The following is a 12,841-nucleotide window of genomic DNA, read 5'->3' as shown; positions in this document are numbered from 1 at the left end:
CGCATTAAGAAATGCCGCCGATTCATATCGTTATGCCTGCCGCGAGGATAGCTCCACATTTCTTAAAACAAAATTTAAAAAAAATCGAACGCGGAACGGTACGAGAAACTTAGGCGGTGGAAAATCTCGCAAACGGACCAAACGGACCATAGACGTTCGCTTAAATTGGTTTCCGAGGGATTTGAGGCAAAATTTACAGTCGCTTCTCCCGCAGCTTGTACTGTAAGGGGAATACATCGCGCGCTCCCAGTCGCAGCGCTCATCGTGGGGCTGCGTTCATGGCGCGTGCGCTTGCAGCTGCCCGTCTCCTAATCCCGGTCGTTCTGCGGCGAACCGTAAGTGGGCGATAACTGCGATCGCGGGACCGCACGCGTTAAAGGGACGGGGGAGGCCGTGTTGGTTCGGGTGCGAGGCGAGGTTTTAAAACGGGTGCGCCAAGTATGGGCTTCGCTGTGCAGGAGCCGGACTCAGATTGAGAACCGCAGGGCATGGAGCGTATGTGATCCGTTGCAAGAAAATAGTTTCTCCACTCTTTGCGCGCCGGTCCCTTAATCCGGACAAAACAGCAAAGTGAACATTAAAATAAAAACAGCGTGTAGTGCCAAGTCAGATGCAGCGTTCAACACAACCACAGTAAAGATCTGGAGGAGTTGGTAGTTGTACGAGAGCACGGTTAAAGCAGTTCGAAGAACGACACCCGCGGGGAAACCCTCCAGGCGCAAGAGGGCGCGATGAGCGGGTGACCGGATTTTGTATTGTGCGATGGGCGAAACTGGAGAAACCCTCTTCAGTATTTATTGCAGCCGTATATTCAACCCTTGTCCCTGAAGAAAGGACATTTGCAGTGGTGTGCGGAAGAGCACGTCGTCTTGGCGAATGTCTCCAACGTAAGCGTGTCTGGCAGGAGTGCTGCGCACTGCCCGCGCCATTTCGGCGTTTTTAGGCCGCAGCGACTGGCTGCTCTTTCCTTCATCATATTTTTCTGACGCACACATCTTTCTTGTGTTGTTGCAAATAGAGTTCAATTGACTGATTGATTTATTTATTGATTGGTTCGAAATATTACTGCGCTAGTCACACTTGGAAGCCTCGTGAGCTGCGGCACGCGTTCTTTCCTCCAACTTCTTTTCATTTGTCGTACTCCCAGCCATTAAGCCATTGACCATACTGTCGGCTCAATCCTCAAGCTCCCTCAATTTATAAGCCTCCGTGCAATATTCTTTATGACAGCACACTTACAACATGTAGAAGTGAACGACCAAGCGCAGGCGCCATCTTACAATGTTTTCCCACCCCGCTTCGTGTTACAAGGCAAGTTAAATCATTTTTGTATTGCTGCTCTAGACTCATACCACCGCGGTACTTACACCACTGTACGATTACCTTTCTTCACCTTACGCCACCACTATTATGGCAGCAACGTAGATAGATTCTTCGCCGCTGCCCATCTCGAAATAAAAACATTGCTGCGCAAAAGGCGCTATAAACTCGAACCCCTTTTCACGAGGAACGACTAACGAATTGAGTCGCTTTAGCATCCGCCAAAGAGGGTGAAGGCGAAAGCCTGCGCGCTGTTGACATCCATTAAATTATTTGGCTTTACTATTCGAATGCGTTGTTACTTGTTTCCTCCCACTGAAGGTCGTGTATTCGAGTGCCTTAATTAAAGCTACCTTGATTAACTGTGCCTTAATCAACCTCAACCTAATCAACACTAAAGGTTGATAGTTCAAGTGCCTTAATTAACTATATATTATTTTGCTGTGCCTTAATCAACTTCACCCTAGTTAACACCAAAGGTCGTGGGTTCGGCTCCCACCAAAGATCTTCCGTTCGATTGCATTAATCAATTCTATATTAATTAACTGGGCGTTTTTTGGCATGATTAACGGCATCGACGTGGCAGCGATTTGGAAGAAGCGATGGAAGAAGCAGTGGCACGAGCGCTCCGATTTTCTGTACCTCACAACGCGGCCTTGAGACATAGATATTTAAAGCTTTCGCCTTAAAAAACAACAACAAAAAGTACGCTAATACCTGAAATTCAATGTAAACAATACTAAAGAATTCGACAAATATTCATTCCGTCATTAAATTATGGTGTTTTACGTGCCAAAACCACTTTCTGATTATGAGGCACACCGTAGTGGGGGACTGCGGAAATTTCGACCACATGGGGTTCTTTAACGTGCGCCTAAATCTAAGCATGCGGGTGTTTTCGCATTTCGCCCCCATCGAAGTGCGGCCGCCGCGGCCGGGATTCGAACGCGCGACTTCGTGCTTATATAGCAGCCCAACACCACAGACACTAAGCAACCACGGCGGGGTATTAATTCCGTCATTCATTAGCTAGGACCGCTGCACAGAAAGATGCACCTAGGTTATGAGAGTGGACGCGCACCGGATTACTTTTTTGTTTACCGCACTCGAATCTCAGCATGCGAACGTGAACACTTATTTGAATACAACCGGGAACCAAACGCGTGGTTCTGCTCAGCAGCACAATGGCCCATAGCCGCTGGGATTTATTTACTCTCTTTCTCGGGCTAAAGCACGCTGGAGAACCAACTCGTATTGACGTCTGTGCGTTTACAAACGAAAAAAGAAAAGAAACTCGCTCAAGAACGAGATAAATATTTGCCCGCGAGGATCAAAAACGTTGCGTTCTCTGTCCTGGTTCCGCCGCGAGAGTTGGACGATCGCGAACCTCCCGTAGCTGCGCCGCGCTCGAGAGATCGGTTCCCGTGGCTCCCGTGAAAGAGTCGCGGCGGTGCTCGCTCGTCCCGAGACTGATGGTGCGTCGGGCGCCACAGCGGAGCTACAGTCAGGCTTGGCTGGGTCCCCTTCACGTCGCATTCGAGTGGTGCCACGACAAATCGCTCCTGTCGCGCGGCCCTGCGTTCTATTCTAATCACGACGTCTCCTCGACTGCACTGGTTTCTCTCCCGAAGCACTGCGCTCCCCTCTCAATCCTCACCCCGTAGTTTTTATTCCTAGGTAAAAAAAGAAAAAAAAGACATGGGAATAGAAACCAGATGCCTTGATCGAGAGACAGCGTTAGTCAGTGTTTTATTTCGGTAAATGTGCGGGCGTCTGTTCTCTTTCCATTTCTGGCTCGCTCTCCCTGCATGCGCACCGACTCTGTGCGCGCTGTATATCCTTGGTGGATGGCGCACTCTGTATATATATACCATTGCCCAAAAGTCGGAACCGAGAGGCATTGGTGCGGAGCGCTCTCGCTCGCGAAAGCGGTACCGACTCGACGTCGGATTCCGTCGTTTCTAACCGCCGTCGCGAAGGCAGGTGTCTCGCATGGCAGACGCATGCCGTTTCGATCTTCGACGCGTCTCCGTCGTTAACTGTGACATATTTATTTGAGAGCTTGTCGCTTGGTAAATCTTAGTAGTATTCATCTTTGTATATATCTTAAGGAGTATCGGGTCGACTCGGGTCGAATGTTCGCCATTCTTTTCACACGCAAGTTCGGGTTCTGATTGGCCGACGCCTTCAATGTCGTCTGATTTACTAGTCCACTCACCCAGCCAATCTGACTGTAGTTGTCATTCTTGCCTGAACGCCTTTGCAATAGGCCTTCGAAATCCTCCGGAGCCACGCTGTCGGACATAGGAAGTTCCAGGTCGAATCTCATGACGTTTATGCAAACCCTCGCGCTGCATTCTTCTATCGGTGCTTATGTTGTTTCTCGCTGGTCATAAAACTGACAAGGTGTAGTTTACTTCAGATAGAAGTCACCAACGCAATACGCTTCTTGTGTAATAATGGATGAAATGTCGAATCAAGGCCTGTTTAACGTTCAGTTCGGATGTGGACATTGAAGGTGGCTTCGAATTGAGCACGCGTAGCACTCGGCGCCTGCAGCTATGACGCACACTATACGAGAGGATCATGTTAAGTTTGTATGGATTTTTTCAAGATTTTTTTGCCGATAATGTAATTCTAGTCCTTGACCTAGGTAGTTCAAAGAGGCGGACATTACTTGCACGAAAAATCAAAGCACATATACAACTAAGTGACAAAAATTCACTAATTAACCTCATAAATAATTACGTTACGGCGCATATATGCAATTCACGAATTGTAGCCGGTGAAGTTATCAGGCGTATTCACTTGGAGTTAATTTACAGAATGGCACCAGTTTGGAGATATGCGTCATCAAACATGCCTTAAGTGCACTCTTGTTCCACTTACTTCTTTTACCAAAACGCTCTTTTATGCACCGAAACAAAGAAGTAGCTGGAACGGAACGCCCATGTATTTCGTCTCACAGTCTGGCGAATACCATTTCGAAATTGGCGTCATCCCGGAAATTCATTTCAAGTGGTTGCGTCTTGCAAACTCACTGACTACAATTCGTAAATTGCAATATGTGTCGTAAAGTAATTAGCTAAGCATTAGTCCATTTTTGTTAATTACCGGATATGTGTTTCGATTTCTCGTCCTACTTATGTCCGCCTCTGCGAATAAGCCAGCTCAACAACAAGAGTTATTCTATCTGCCACAGGCGATCTTTAAAAAATCCATAAAAATTAAAAATTATCACCCCGTATGTAGGTTGGTTCTGAGTTTTATGTCAGGTGTCATGTGTTCCGCAAACTGAGCGTTGCCTATAGTTAACCTACTTGCCTTTCCTTCCTTCCTTCCTTCCCTCCTTCCTTCCTTCCTGCTTTCGTTCTCTTCCTCTAACTTTCCTTTCCCCCTTCCCCAGGGAAGGGGAAAGGTATCTTATCGGGCTCAACCTGGTTAACCTCCCTGTCCTTCCCTTATGACTTCTCTCTCTCTCCTCTAAACTTTCTCATTCGTTTTACTCTCATTTCGGCATTTCTGAGAGCACAAAAAGTGCCTCCACTGTATTTGACTAAAGCTGCCATACATGGGGGGCACAGAGTCAATTAGGCCTCACCTTCTCTCGCACTTGCGTGGTTTTCTAAAATCCTTCTTTTGTAAACTTTGCTTGTACGTTCCTATCGACAGCAGCACATTGTTGTACAAATGCATATTTATTTCGGCGGTGACGGTCCATGCATACGAGTGTGTCTACCGAGTCTGTTTCTTTCTCTGTCTCGTCTTTTTCTGTATCCCGTCATTACCTTTCCCAGTCGACGATATGAAATTTGGTAATAATAGTTCGGCTGACCTCCGTGTACTTACCGGGTTCTGTCTACTTTACCTGTGATTTCGAGTGTGCTAATTCTAGTAAGCATCAGAGTCTTGACTCGAGCAGGCGGTTCTACAGCCACGAGAACTTCTGGAATAAGCTTCGTCTGAGAGCATCCTCCTGAGTGAGTGGAACTCCGGAGTGAAAATCAACGCTAACTTGCGCAGATTTCTTTCTTTCTTTCTTTCTTTCTTTCTTTCTTTCTTTCCTTCTTTCTTTCTTTCAAGATTCCTACATCGTGTTTCGCGTTGTTTGCAATAGCTCCAGCCCATCCAAAGAAATCACCGCTGAAGCACTCCGTACAGATGGTTAACCAGCGAAGCTGCAACGTGCGCACCCGGTGTTTATCACTGGGTTAATCCCGACGGTTCATTAAACGACGGCTTCTTAGGCTGCCGGAACCTCGGTACGCAGCTGCTGCATGCGCTCGGCTGCACGAGCTTGTTCTTGTGCCCAGGCTGCAGCATCGGCACGGCGTAGACGAGCTCGTCCCCGGTTCTGCTCGTGGCGTTGCTGATCGAAAGCTGCATGCTCCTCAGGAGAACGAATGTCACGCGGCCTACCCATGTCGGATCCGGAGAGAAACTGTTGCGCGCGCGCTCGGCTGCGACGGAAGGCAACGACGTCACTACTGGCGCAGCCAATCGCTCGCCTCTCCTTACTTTCTTTGTTTTTCGCGCATGCGCATGGGGTTGCGCAGGAGGAGTTTTCGGCGTAAAGGCAACAGACGGATGGATGAATCAGCTAGCCATATACAGCTTCAATGTAACAACATTTTGGCAGTGCCAACGCCTCATACCTTCGAAGGCTGCATTTTTAGCACTAACACCCTACGAAGGTCCTATGTTAGTTAAGATGCACTGATAAGTCGAAGAAGCCTATAACGTGCGCAAAAAGTTGCGATATACTTACATTGCCTTTGCTCTGCACTTGGATTGCTGAAGTCGCTTTTGCGTTGATGTAGTTACCCCCTAGAAGACGCTACAGTGACTTAAATGCGCATCAACCTGTTTCTGTACTTCGCAATCAGCACCATCCAGCAAAACCTTTCGTGCACATACACCAAAGCGTCCCGCCGCGTTTCGGAAGCACTCCCCTCCAACAAAATCTCACTTGATTTTTCCTATTTTGACTACAAGCCTCCGAAATTCTTGTACGTACAATACAACGTTAAACCTACCAGGCATTTCTTTTTCTCGAAATTGCTCACGATGGTTCAAGCCCCCAACGACGTACACGTCTCTGCAAACAAGCAGCCCATCTATGTTTTAGAAAAAAAAAAAGGCCGACAGCTGAATACATTAATGACTGTCACAAACACAATAGTATAGGGCATCAAATGTACTGGTATACCATCTCACTCCAGTTTCTGTGGCGAAAGGAACTGGAGCGCGACCTTTATGGTGTGCGTACCAACGTGGCGCGATCCGCGTTCCCATAGTCTGCTCTCGTACCCAGCGCAGCGGTGTAACTCTTTTCTCTTCCTCCCCAGTCTCGTAAGCAGTGAGTGGATGAAAAGTAGCCGGGTCCCATGGCAGCCGCCGTGTTCTCCCCATGTGTGTGGGCACACGCAAGCACCGCGCAGAGCCGCGACAAGCATTCCGCAACACGTGCCCTCGGCGTCCCCTCGAGATGATTGCGTGTGCCATGATGGACGGCGGCGGCGGCCCAGCGTGCAGCGCTCTGTCGCGCCGGCCCCATGCAGCATTCATGCGGCTCGCTGGTAATTGAATCGCCCAATGGCCCTGCCGCCACTGCTGCATCGCGGATGCCGCGCTCGTATAGACGCGCCACCGGTGCGTCGCTGTCTCTCCCTCTCTCTCTCTCTCCGGTGTCCGCCCATGGGAGGCCCAACTTTGCCAGGGACGACGCTCCGCCGGCAAACACGCTGTCGTCGCCGTGGTTCCGCGTGCACGCGCTGTTTACGTTGGTGCGCCAAGGCTGTTGCGCCTGGCGGCGCTGCCGGCGGAATGCGCACTTATGCACGCTCGCTGGAAACGGTTGCCGACCAATGGGGTAGCCGGAAGAGAGAGAGTAAATAAGAGAGAGAAGGTGGGGATGTCAACAATACGAGCCATTCGGTTGGCTACCCTGCGCTGATGGAAAGAGGGGCAGGGAGTAGAACAATGGGTGAGGAAGCGAGAGGGAGACGACGTCAACGAGTGTGCGCAACGCAAGGGCAGTGTCACGCAGTCAAAAGCGTTGGCACAGATTTTTGAAAAAATTTCAGAGAGAAAGATAGAGAAAAAAGAATTATATCAGGAAAGGCAGTGATCGTCCCGAGGCAAAAGTTCTCTAGCCTACTACTTTGATAGATCTTCCTTGTGGGCTGACGTGTGGCGAAGTCGGTGCTTGACTATATTCTGAAGTAGCAGTGTTAGGTATGTAGTCCAGCCATCGCAACGTGTAGCAGAGGGATTGTATCTCCACGTCCAATTGAGAGACGTTCACAAAATATGTGTTCGATGTTCTCTTCGCAGCCATAGAGATCGCCATGCAGCACTTTACCATTGAGACAAGCAATTAATGAATGAATAAAGCCTGTATTTTAAGGAAGGGGACGGCTCTAGGCCGCTGATGGGGATTAGGAGGGAAGGTAATGTGGGTTCCCAGACTGTTGGCTGAAGCACATCTTCATGTCAGTCTTGGATCTTCCGCTTTATGCAGGCTCAGGTGCATGTTCAGTTCCGCCGCTCTCACATGGGCTGATCGACCCCTTCTACACTACTCGAAACAGGCCACTTTGTCTGCCATATGTCGCAATGACTTTCTGAGTTTCAGGGTTAGCTTGTATTGCAATTCCTAGTGTTCTAATGTCTCCGTGTAGTAAATGCTGAATGTTAGATCTCCCTTGTGAAAAAGCTGCAGAGCTCCAAATGAGGTGTTGCAAGTCTGCTCTGCATGACTCCTGGCAATGTGTGCATCGGGTATAAGTCTTCGCAATCGCAACTTGTCTAGGTGGGTGCCATTTCTCAAGTATGTGTGGTGTGTATGCAGCGTTGGTCATAACCTTATTCAAAAAAACCTCTTCCGTGGGAGTAAGCCCGCCCTTGTCGTCAAACACATGTACTGGTGTAGCTTCTGATAACCTCCGTTTACTGCCTGCTTTTATTTTAGTACGAATGTAATGGATCAGTGCTCTGCTAGGAGAGCCTTCGGCCAATATCTTTAGGTATGGATTTTGGTCAGCGGGGTTTGGCTAGGAAATGGAATGTGGAGAGCTGTACGCGTAATCAAGCCCACCCGCTTGAGAATGGATCCACACTAAGACAGCAAATTAAAAAATTCAAACCCCTTGTCATGCTTCTACAGGAGACAAGGGGACAATGCACTATTCGAGGTTACCGAACCTTTCAGCAGGCTACTATACTACACCAGGGCAAAGGAAACCAACAAACGCAAGGCCAAGCTGCTCTTTTAGTAAGACATGACTGCACCGCAACCCAACTGCAAATACCAGATTTGTGTAATGATTTTAGAGAAATTGTGGCAGTAAAGGTATGTCCACGCGGCCACCGGCCAATGGTTGCAGTCTCCACGTACTACAGACCCCTAACGTGCAAGCACCGGAATGACTCCTACCAATGGCTCAGTAAGGTGCAGGCACAAGCCGGAGGCCTTCCCATTCTAGTGGGGGGAGATTTTAACGCCAAGCACCAAACATGGAGCTACGCCACAGCTGACCCGAGAGGACGCATACTGCACGATGCAATAGAAATGTCAACTCTGATCATATGCAACACACCAGAAACACCAACCCGCATAGGGCTACACGCGCGACGACAGGACACAACGCCCGATCTGACACTAGCCACTCCAGGGCTCATAAGGCAATGGAACGTTGAATCGACGACAGGGGGAAGCGACCATTTACCAATAATTATCACGCTCAATCGCAAAAAGATGCGAGAGAGGAGAGAAACGGTGTTTTTTGACTGGAAAAAATTTAGAATGGCTACCGGGGACTCTTTTGCGGACTTTGAACAATTCAGCGCTATGATAGCGGAGGCACGGCCGGAGGCCAGAGAAACTATCCCATGCGATGACACTGCAACTCACACGGATATGCACCTTTCAAATCTATGGCGGAAGGTCAACCGCCTCACACAGCAATACCGGTATGAAGGAAAGCATCACAAAGATCTAGTGCGCCTTAAACATCAATACCGATTCATCAAGGAATACCAACAACAACTCGAAGCAGACACGTGGCACAATACGTGCGCGAAGCTTGGCCGGGAACCCGGCCTAAAAAGGCTATGGCAGATTTTAAGGAGCCTGCTTGGGAGACAAGCAATCCTTTGGTGAGATCAACTCCTAGCCATATAGCCGAAGGAGGAGAGGCGCCTGGCGATGGAGCTCTCAGAGGTGCACATGATGTCGGAACTACAGCGAAATGTTCAGAGCGTGCAGTCCAGTGAGCCAAATAATTGGAGTAGCGGAGGGGAGTGAGTAACCAAGGAAAATGGTTTGGGATCTTATGGTGGCTGCAGGAGGCAACAGGTTCGCTTGCAGCCGATATGAAGTCCATTAGATTCACCATTACTTGCTGAACTAATCTTGGCTCTTGACAATATATTTCGCATATAGCACGTATAGTCATTCGAATCACGGGGTGCAGGCTTCGTCCTGAACGAATTTTCATGCGGTATTTCTCGAAACCGGGGGAGAGAGGGAGCAGAGTTCGGGCAGAAGGTATACCGCACTCGTCCTGCACAAACACCACAATGAAGAGAGAGAGAGAGAGAACAAAAGTAGGAAAGTCGACTATACGTGCATCTGGTTTGCTACCCTACACAGTGCATACGGGAAATGGGGATAGAGAGAGGAAAAGCTGGTATTGAATGTGTGTGGCTAACGAGGGTGGCGATGTGGGCTTGTTGGTTGATTATCACGTAATGGCGTATAGTGTAACGCTTGTATCTGTGTTCGTTTCTCCTTGTGTCCTTGTTCTCGCTGCGTCACACTACGTACGCGGCTAGTTCGCAAAGTACCGGGTGAATCAAGTTGACTTTGTTTTAGCAGCATGTTTCAGCAGCCATGCGTAACTGCAAGTGGGAGACTGGGCTGCAAGTCACAGGAGAACCAGGACCCGTATTAACAAAAAGCTCTTACGCTAGAACTGTAGAAATGCTTGTTCGTGAGAGTAAATTGCAGCCAATCTTGACGCTGGACATATTATTAACGAAGGCGACCGGCCGGTGGCAAAGATCGCTTACGAAAGAAAATCTTTGTGAATTCGGCACCTGGTGTCGATTTTACAAAGCTTTTCGTTCATAAAGGGACACTAAAGTGAAAAATGATTTATTCTGCATCAGTAAATTACCGTTCTACAACACCAAAAACACCACTCTTACAACGATAAGACGTTTGGTAAGCCAGAAAAAGCACAAGAACGAAATACGGGTGGCGACGCCTACTTAAGTTCCCGCACCTGGGGGCTGTGACGTCTTGGATTTTGATGGCTTCTTCTAGAGCCTACTAATTATATATAGCGGTAAAGATTGACTACATCGTGTTCTAAAGGAACCAAATATTAAACATGGCAAGTTTCGGGAACCTTTATTAAGCCAACGCGGCCCAAATGGGAAAACATACTTTGGAATCCCTGACGTCACGCTGACGTACCGGCGCTGGGGTTTCGGCGCTAAATTCAAGTACTGATACTTGGACCTTCATTTTCTCATCTAATAATCAAACTACTTTTTTGAAATGACTGCCTGTCGGGTTCTCAAACAATGCTTAATTAGTCTAAACTGATTTATTGTGTCGCTTTAGTGTCCCTTTAAGTGCCATCTGCCATTGGCTGGCTGTCTTCCCTAACGATATGTCCCACATCCCGAATGACTGTTATCTGGGGCCCCATAAAGTAAAACTATTCCAACTTTCTCGTCGTTTATAGCCAGTCACTTTTGTTTGCTTTCAAAACGAATAGGGTTGCCAATTTTGACAGGCTTTTCTTGTCTAATCGGCTGAAGAAAGGCAAGGAGCACGCCGTAGTGGAGAGGGGTTTGATGCCGGGGCCGACCTAGCACAGTTAAAAAAAGAAAAAAAAAGAAAGGAGAGAGAGAGAGACAGACAGAGAGAGAGAGAGGCAAAGGAAAGACAGGGAGGTTAACCAGAGATTATCTCCCGTTCGTTATCCTGTACTGGGGGAGGGGCAAGAGGAGAAGGATAAAAAATGAAAAAAAAAAATACTACACACACACGCACGTAAGCACAGTGAAAGTAGGCGTGACAGATAGGCGAAGTGAAGGTGGCCGGAAATATTTTTGACCAATCGTGGATGGCTAGTGGCACAAATAGAATGAAACAGATTCGAATCGCTTTACGTTATAGTGTCCCTGCTCTTACGAAAATGTCTAGCGAGAACATTTTCGTGAATGCGGGCCCAGAATACCTAGGGCGGTACCTCTCGGATGATCACTTTCTGGTAAGGCTTCACTCTCACAAGATCTAGCATGACTATAGCACCAGACGCATCGGTGTTGACGGGCAACAGCGTTCCTGACATCGTGCGAAGGCATCGTGCTTGACAACCTGTTGAAATGCTGCCGCTCGCAGACGCCGATGCATCCGGAGCCTAGTCACGCGAAATCTAGCGGAAGCGAAAGCATCTTTGAAAGCGATCGTCCGAGAATGTTGCCCTAATTAAGGCTCGTATTTGCAAATATGCTGTTATGTTATAGAACTGTTCGTATGAGCAGATGTTACACAATTGCGACATTGGACATATTATTAGCGAAGGCGACCGACCAATGGCAAACAGCCCTTACGCACAAAAAATGACAACCATTCCACTCTGTGAAGATGGAATGGCAGCGAAAGCTGACGACAGTCAAAGCTCTCAAACGAAAAGCAAACTGCTTTCGCTGCCATTCCATCTTCACAGTATGGAATGGATGTCATTTGTTCGATCAGCATTGCGGGAACGTTCTTCGTCGGTGGTTGTTTCGCGCCGGCACCGTTTACATTCTCGTTGCTGTTCGCTCCGGTTCTCCTCGTACGCATGTTGTTCTTCGGGTGTACGAACTATATGTGTCGGCCCTATCGATAACGCATCTATTTTTAGCGCCGATGCGTCTCCTGCTTAAACACTGTGATACCCTTGGCGTCACACTATTTTTCACGGCGAGCGTTCTAATCTATCCCGCATTTGCACCCGTACGTAATCCTACACAAAGGAAACAATTGAACCCATTGTGTGTGGGTTTGTTAAAAATCGCTAAGTCCGTTTCTGTTTCCGGACGCCGAAAAAGCTACGGAAGGTTAGTCATATACAGCTTTCACTGCAAAAAGCTTTGATAATTCTACCCCACAAATACAGGTCTTCTCTTTGCAGGTCGCTTAAATAGCATGGGAAGGCCATTCCTCCATTTTTGTACCCTGGTTATATGTGCTTATGTAGTTGGCAGAAAGAACAGTAGCGGCATGGACAGACGTCCAATGAACTCTTCGCTACGGAGTTGTCTTTATTAGCTTCATTGGCTTTTTTTCATGCGCTGATTTATTTTAGCATTATCCCTTGTTACTTCGTTCTTTTTCTTTTTTTGTGCTGTATAGCGTAGAGAAATTGAGTTGCCGAGACACTCTTTACTCCACAGCTTCTACAGGCTCCACAGCAACCCCTAGTGTATAACAGAACAGCCAACGTAGTTAAACTTA

The sequence above is a fragment of the Dermacentor andersoni genome, chromosome 3 (assembly GCF_023375885.2).
Source record: "Dermacentor andersoni chromosome 3, qqDerAnde1_hic_scaffold, whole genome shotgun sequence".
Classification (NCBI taxonomy): domain Eukaryota; kingdom Metazoa; phylum Arthropoda; class Arachnida; order Ixodida; family Ixodidae; genus Dermacentor; species Dermacentor andersoni.
This window is presented reverse-complemented; position numbering follows the sequence as displayed.